This window comes from Epargyreus clarus, unplaced genomic scaffold (genome assembly GCF_041222505.1).
Source record: "Epargyreus clarus isolate Ecla_fem2 unplaced genomic scaffold, WU_Ecla_fem_2.2 ptg000014l, whole genome shotgun sequence".
Lineage (NCBI taxonomy): Eukaryota > Metazoa > Arthropoda > Insecta > Lepidoptera > Hesperiidae > Epargyreus > Epargyreus clarus.
Genome location: NW_027332222.1, coordinates 3,447,124 through 3,455,874, shown reverse-complemented (window position 1 = coordinate 3,455,874; position 8,751 = coordinate 3,447,124).

The following is an 8,751-nucleotide window of genomic DNA, read 5'->3' as shown; positions in this document are numbered from 1 at the left end:
CGCTGCGATTAATATCCGTGTGGATACGTTGCTAATGTTCGCCTTTATATGTTTATTCAAAAGCCAATATTTGAATGGATATGCAATGTTATTGATGTAGTCTTCTGAATCAAAAACACTTATTTCTTCGTAATTTTTATTTTCCACTTCTTACAAACCGTCTTTCTTTATGTCCGTCGTTCGCCCTTCTTTTTATATCCCTCATTCACACCACGGTCACCACTCACTCTTTCCTGTCATTCAATCACTCAGACATCCACATGCATTCCGTTTTACCTATTATTCATTCTATCTTACGTTCCATTTCCACATTGATGTAGCGAGAAGCATGCATGATGATAAGTGATCACAAATATACTCATATTTGTGAGAAATAACTAAGGTCGTCCATAAGAACATGCTGCCCATGAAAACTGCACTGGAATGCCTTGTATGGTTCCATCTCACGTATTTCTGCCTCAAAATATAGTTCATCTATTATTTTCAATAAGGTACTCGGTTTCGATTTGAAGGATAAGATAAGATAAACTCCATTTCTATTTGAGTTTGATTACAGATGGCGAAAGCAACAGTGATTATCATTTGATTTCATTTAGATATCATAAGTTATTATTTGCTATTAATTTCTTATTAAAAATGGTATAAGTAAGTTACATACCTTTGAGAACATTATAGAGACAAACTTCTTCCATTCCCTCATCCTTCAATTGTCACAGTTCTTTGAAAAAATTGCGAAAACATTTCACTATTTTCCTTATCATAAAAATAGTAATATTCTTCGAAACAATTCAGAAATATATCTCGAGGATCTTAGAACACCATCTTGAGCGCAATACACCCTTAAAATAAGATAAGGGATAAGCCTTAAGGCACGCCTAAATAAACCCAACGATTTCCGGAAACAAGTGAATCGAAAGAAACAAACCCCTTCTTCATATAATTTCACGATAAGTGGTTACTTTAGAACTTTCCTGTTATTGAAATAGCACACGAGCATGCCACTTGATGGTAAGTCGCTCGTGGGCATTTATTTATTTATTTGCACGACAACAGCATTACACACAATTCTTTCTATAAGTTTTACACAATTGGTATTAGACACGTGTGCATGCCAATTGTAGGCGTGCGCAACATTTACAGATTTTGCTACAGACTTAGGATATAAATTTAATAACAAACAAAGTACAATAAACAACGTGAGCCGTCACGGGACGCCTGGCAGATGTGAAACATCGACATTATTTTGTAAAAGTAATATGCAGAAAAGAACATATTGTGATAGGAACTAAATATGTCATAATGATAAAATAAAATATTACGATTTTTGCGCATGGCGACGCGTCGCCACACCGTACACACTACTGCATATAGACTGTATATATATACCAGCGTATAGAGTGGCGACGCGTCGCCACGGCATGCGTCGCCACGCCAGAAATCGGTTTTACGTGCGGCTATAGATGTTTCACATCAAAAATGAAATGCGAATGATACAGGTAGAGAATAATGCTCATTTGTTGATCGAAGGTGTTGAATAATTCTTTTTTGAGTGTTGTCCGATCGTGATTTATATCAATATCTGCTACTTTGGAGCAGATTTGGTTGTATTCAAAGCAGATACGAGCAAGTGGGGAATGTTTAAGAACGTTTGTTCTGCTTGTGGGGATGTGGAAGGGTTTGGTGATAGCATGTCTCGGATATCTGGATGGGACTCTAATACCCAATACCGCATCGTTAAAATCAAGCCCAGATGACAGATTTAATCAAGGTTAGCCACATATGCGTTGCTACAGCTAAAGACTAAGTAGGAATGCCTCAGACTACTTACGCCCTTACGTCACTTTAAAGCGGAACGCAGCGGGGCTTAACCCTGCTGTTCGACTCCGGTGGCACCACCGCCACACCTATTTCTACCTAATAACAGCAGTGTTAAGCGCTGCTGTGTTCCGGTTTGAAGGGTGTGGTAAGGGAGACAGACTTCCAGCTTAGTCCTCAGGGGTAGCGGCGCATCTGTGGCCGACCTCAGGTAGGAATATCTAATCCTATCTGGGGTTGATTACAGATGTCCATGGGCGGCAGTAGCCACTTACCATCAGGTGGACTGCATGCTCGTCTGCTACTCTTATATTATAAAAAAAAAGGCAGAAACAGGTGTGGCGGTGATGCCTCTAGAGGTGAACCAAAAGGGTTTCAGTCAGTTTAACTCCAGTTGGATTATTATTTTTATGAGATTAAAGTAGCATACGATAGCTATACGTCCACTGAAAGGTCACGGGTCACTAATTTCATAAAGAATCGATTACGAATCTACAACGTAGTGGTTAGAAACTCGATAGATACTTACAAAGGTCGGGCACAGATGCGCTGCTACCCTTGAGGACTAAGCTGGAATGCCTCGGAAAAGTATGTCTTCCTAACTACACCCTTCAAATCAGAAGACAGCAGCGCACAACGCTGATGTTATAAGGTAGAAGTAGGTTCTGAGAGGAGACATTCGCCCAAAAGCGGGATAGTAATAGCTTGACGCCATCAACGTCTAAGTCGAACCACGAAGACTACATTTAAGAGAATTACATCCGCAGAAACATACTTACGCCCAACTATAATGTAACCAAAACTTAATTCAACTGTTACATTACATAAAGCAGTCGGAACCCGTCTTTACATAAACTTTTACTTCGCTACTCCGCCAGTTATGTAAAGTTGTGCTAAAAATACAAATTACGTTGTAGTAAAAACGCTGTTGGCTTAGGGCAGAAAGTTTCTGTTTAAAAAGCTCCCGTTGAATACCAACGAAAGCTTTGCAACAAAGTTGTGGAAAGCAGTTCCAAATATATAACATTAAATTGTAAATGAGTTGTCTCTACTCAATGTTTTAACAAGCTTTTATTTTTCTTTACGTGACCCTGAGCATGTGGTTTATATATGTATACCTATGTCTAATAGACTTTCTATAATCAACCTACCAACCTGAAAGTGGTAGAACCCTTTGTGGTTAGACTTTGGAGGCACCACCGCCATACCTATTGCTGCCTAATAACAGAAATTTTAAGCACTTCTGTGTTCTGATTTGAACAGTGTGATAAGGAAAAGATTATTTTTTAAGGCGTTCCTACTTAGTCCTCAAGAATAGCAACGCATCTGCGGCCGACTTCAAATATGAATCAAGTCATGCCTGAAGTCGATAACAAGGGTCCTACCACCATCTTTTAAAAACCATCATAGTTCAGGAAAACTTTATTTCCTCCTTAAAACAGTAAAATATGCCGCCATACACAGTTGAACAAACTTAAACCCTTATTAATTTTTCCCTTATCCATTGTATAAAACCAACTGAAATTGTCATATTTTACTTAAAAAGTTAAATTTCCTGCCAAAAAAGTAGAAGTATGATTAAAATAATATTGTGGTAAGAGATGGTAGTAACCCCCCTGATGTTTAATAACAATAGCCACTTACCATCAGGTGGATTATAAGATCCACTACTACGTTATACACCATACAGCTACTTCTATGTTATAGAAAACAGTAAAATTATGAAAAAATCGGTTGTCTGTAAAGTCGGTTTACTGACGATAGTTGAACGTGACAACGTCATATGAAAATACTGATGGAATGGTTGCATTTTTCAAAAGAAATTTGTAAAATAATAATTAATTAATTAATTAATTTTAAACTAATAATTTACTTAACACTATCAACATTTATCAATAGTATGACATAACCTATAAACTCAGTTTCTCAACTTTTGTGTCAATCTAACAATTAATCAATCAATCATAGTTTACGATAATGAAATATCAGTGTACAATTATTTACCTTTATTGTTGTAGTTGTTGTAAATGATAAATGACGAATCTAAGCACTCCATATTTTCACTACAGACACAGCTGACGATACTTTAACCACACGTGTGAACTTGTATTGTGACGCTTTCTTGTTTTTCCAACGCCAAGAACGTTCGAGAAAGACAAAGACAGAGACACAAGCATGCGCCGATTCAATGCGCCTAATTCTCTAGTGCTGCGCGCGCGGCAGACCGATCATAGTTGAGTGGGAGAGAGACGCAAGGCATTCGGCGGGCCTCTCTCTCGTTCGGTGACTCATCGTAACGTTACCGGGCGTTACACTTTTTCATAAGTGACTCCCAGCCGCAACCTAATTTAAGACGTTGTCACGTCAATAAAACTAAAATTTAAACCCGACTATGTAAAAATAACGTTCAAGAAATGGGAACTTTATACTTATTTTAAGCGGTTAGTTGTGGTCGTATGCCACTTTATCTTATTCTTATATTGCGGGCAAAATGGCATCAAAATCATTTGCTTCACCGTAGTCAGGTAGTAAGTAAGTAACACTAGTTTTAGGTATATTACAGTACTTAACTAATTAAGAAGCTAGTTCGACAAAGTAACGTCTATTTCATTTGGACAAAGAAGTTGCAGCTCCAATCCATGGCCATAAATACTACACAATTTATCTCGTGTTCCTTTGTGTCGGTACAAAGGACTAATCTGATTGTAATAGGATTTCGTTGCAAAAGCTTTTTTGTTCGTCGTCGAGGGTAATTTAATTAGGGTTGTGTTAGACCTATGCGTGGTCGGTTCTGGAAGGCTAATGATTAATTTTCAAGGTTTCCCTGTTTTAGAGTGTTAATTATCAGTACTGATATTTGTTAATGACGTACAACGCGTACATAGTGTGTGTAACGTGTACATATAATTATAATATAAATTGTATTAGTTGAGACATGCCTGATGGCGCCATCTATTGTCAAACTTTAAAATTAAATAAATAATCAGTAGGACTACCATGAGTTTACAAAAGTATTACTCGCTAGCGACTGCGTAAAATAAATGTATGAAAAATTGTACAGCGCCTCTGGTGGTTACTCGTAGAACTAAAATCCGTAGTGACGTAACTCGATACGTAAAAAACCTATCGAAATCAAATCGCTAGCGAATGTCATTATGATCTATTGCCATACAAATTCGGTCCCATGAGTCATTAATTTGACAGACGTTGCCAAGAAATACCGTAACGATAGTAGTTATGTTATTCACTAGCAAAATGACAATAGTTTTCTATTTACCATTTCTATAGTGGCGTTTCTATGCCAACTCATGGTAATGCTACAGATGTAGACGTACTATGGTAAAAACACGACAGACTCAGTACCGTTGCGTTTTAAAAAATCTGTTGTTCGGTGTCATCTCGCGCGCGACTTCTACTTGCTAATTTGTGCCTTCTGCAACCTATACTGTTTTGCAAAAGTACTGTGTTTCCCTTCATTTCACTCTCAATCACTAACAATATTAATGATATAATATCCGCCGGAATATAGCGGATATTACCCAAAGTACAGCTATGTTCAAACCTGCAGCTGCACCTGCAGCAAAGTACAGCTGTGTTTAACAATTAAGTTATTTAATTTGATTTGATATTTTTAATAATATTGCCCAGTTCTGCATTACGATGGAAGGGTGTAGACGTCGGTTTATTAACATATTCGGCGACCATCCTAGTCCTCACGAGTAGCAAATTAAATATAAATTTAATTAATATATCAGTGGTCTTCAGACTCACAAGTACCATGGAAGCCAGAATTCAGTAGCGTAATTATAGGGCTTAAACTGTCCCAGCTGGAAAAGTACCAGGAAATCATAACTTTAAGGTACTTAACGTTATTCACGTTGCACTGTAATATATCATATAATCATACAGAAATTAATTAAAAGAAACAATATTAATTTTTCCAGAGGTAAATATTAATTTTATTCCGGGCAACAATTCGTAATTTCTCGAGGCGAAAAATTTTAAAAATTCTCTAGAACAGAAATTGTGCAAAACACTTCAATTGCTTACTCTTCGGCCATGAATCCATTCTGAAGCCAATCAGCCAACCGTAAACTTGTTTCTGACAGCTGAAATGAAAGCCTAGCTACCGTTAAAGTTTGAATAAGGGCCTCGATTAATCATCTCGTTAATCCGACATTGTTGATAGAAACCGACTTACTATGCTACGACATGGTTCACATACGACACACTACACAGTGTGGTGTTTATAGTAGGTATGTGAGAAAAAAAAATCAAACACAACAAGCAATGTACAAATAAACAGTCACCAATGCATCTTGTATTTGGAAGTGATAGTAAGCTAGGTGGGTACAGTACCCTTACCATGAGTTTTCAATCATCCCACAATTTTACGTTACGATTACTCAATCCATTATTCTGTTCCGTTTGCTTCATCATTTGTCTGCCTCACATGCTCGCGAAAAAGAGAGACAAAAAATAAAGCGCCATTTTGTCAATTTAGACATGCAATGTTACGTTACTGATACTATAGTTCTGATACAGCCCGCTAGGGACGCTGATTAGAATTTATATGAGCAAATAATTAAACAAATACCAAAACAGTAATTTTAGTCAAAACGTAAAAACTCATGGTAAGGGTACAGACTGCTGTAACATAACATGCAATGTAACAAAATTCCCATAGTGTAGACAGACGCCTTTCGCGCACGAACCGTGCACACTACACGCGGTAGCAGAGCATTTCAACTCGTGTGTGCATTTATAGGTTTTTTCGCCAAAAACAAAGGAGAGCGTAGTTTGCGCGGAGCGCCAGTGTGGACGGCTCGTATGTGTTACAGACACGTATGTGTTACAGACTGGGGAACGGTACTAAGGTGTTCTCGACACACTCAGTTATGTTCACCGCGCGCATGCCGGAAACAGATGCGAGGGTGTACATGCTCAAATAGTGCGGACGCTACTTATTATATTGCTTGTAACGTTACAGCAGCGTTTTTGAAGGTGGTAGAACCCTTTGTGGTTCGACTCCAGTGGCACCACCGCCACACCTATTTCTACCTAATAACAGCAGTGTTAGGCGCTGCTGTGTTCCGGTTTGAAGGGTGTGGTAAGGGAGACAGACTTTTTCCATCTGACAGCAGTCTGTACTCATCTTTATACGAACGACAGCCCACGCTGATTGTTGACGGTCGCATACTATCGCTAATTATAAGCGGCAGCAGTTGACAACGGCAGCTGACGACGCACAAACTGCGATCTTCGACGAGGGTCGTAGGCTGTCGAGCAATTGATCAAATGTCAAAAATATTCTTGTCATGTGCGTTTTGCATTTCTTTATTTTTTTGGAAATAATCAAAATACTTTTCACCCCACTGCCAAAGTACGGTTATTATGAAATATGTTATTTAAAAACAAACACACTTACAATTTTAAACTAGATAATAAATACTGAAACTTTGTTATTGAGAGTTGCGAAGGGGTATTGTGAAATTCGTATACGGATCCAATTAATCATTTTGCTAACTAATGTTGATTGTATTAAAGTTTAAGGGCACGTTTCCACTTATGTTTCCTGGTTTCTGTTATTGAAATAATTATTTAGCTTTAATATATCGTAATCAATTTAAATATACTTGTTTAGTTAATATAAGATTCGATAACTGTTATATATTAGATATATAATAGATAAGTTAAGTAAGAGCTGTGGTAAAGGAGACACTCCTTTCCGAGGTGTTCCAGCTTAGCCTTCAGGGATAGCAGCGCATCCGTAGCCGATCTCAGGTAGGAATATCTAATCCTATCTCTGGTTGATTACAAATAACATTGGGCGGCAGTAGCAACTTACAATGAGGCGGACTGAATGTTATTCCTATATTATAAAAAAATGACCACATTATTTCTGAAGACTATATCATGAAATATTGTTTCATCATTCTATATTTTTGCAGGGAGGTTATTTATCAGTAACTCCACCCTCAGTTTTCCATTACTCCCTCGGGATCTGCACAAGTTTCCGGGAACGACGTGTTACGTTGCGGATATAACACTATGTACTACGTTCTCAACAACACATGAAAATTGGTCGTATATAAGAATTATTAGAAAAAAACCCGACTGCTTAAGATGCCCTAACACTCCCATAATTTCGATTAATTTAACGACACCTCATAATTATGTTAAGTCTGTAAAACGTTTACTGTGCAAGGTGTCACAAAGAATGAGGCATACATACATGCAAACTTTGATCACATTCCATAACACAGGTAAAATGGCTATATTTTGGTTATATAGTTTGCATATCTATAGGTTCTCCTAGAATCCTCATAAGAAAAGCATACTCTTTAGGTCTCCCTCCGTTAAAGCAGTGCAAAAAGTGTCAGCCAGCTCTTTACAATGAATTGCGATATTATTTCACTTACTATGTAGAAAATAAATTAAGTATTAACAAACCAATACAAATTTAAAAGTGTGGACAGAGAGTTTGACTTGATTTGTATAGATTTACAAGCGTTTGTAGCCGATTCATTGCATGACTTGTAGAGTCGGTTTTTAACAAATCGAAGGGAATTTGATGCTCCGTTTTGGAGCGAAACACGTGTTGGTTGGTGGTATGTATGGTGGTGTATATTTTTAATTTTTGCATCTGCACGCATCCTTTGAGGGACGCCTGATACAAGTAACGCCTGATACAATTAAATAAAATTCAAACGTTTTCTATAACATTTGGAATTCATCCAATTTAGGTACATAGATATCCGAATATAACGTATCCCGTTTATTTCAAAATCAATTTTACAGATACGATACGATTTATCTGCCCGCGGGGAGCGCAATATCGTTTAACGCTTCGTAATAAATATCGGTTCATTTTTAACAATGTTGAAATTTTGAACACATTTTAAAAGAAATAATACGGGGAAATGGTTTAAAAAA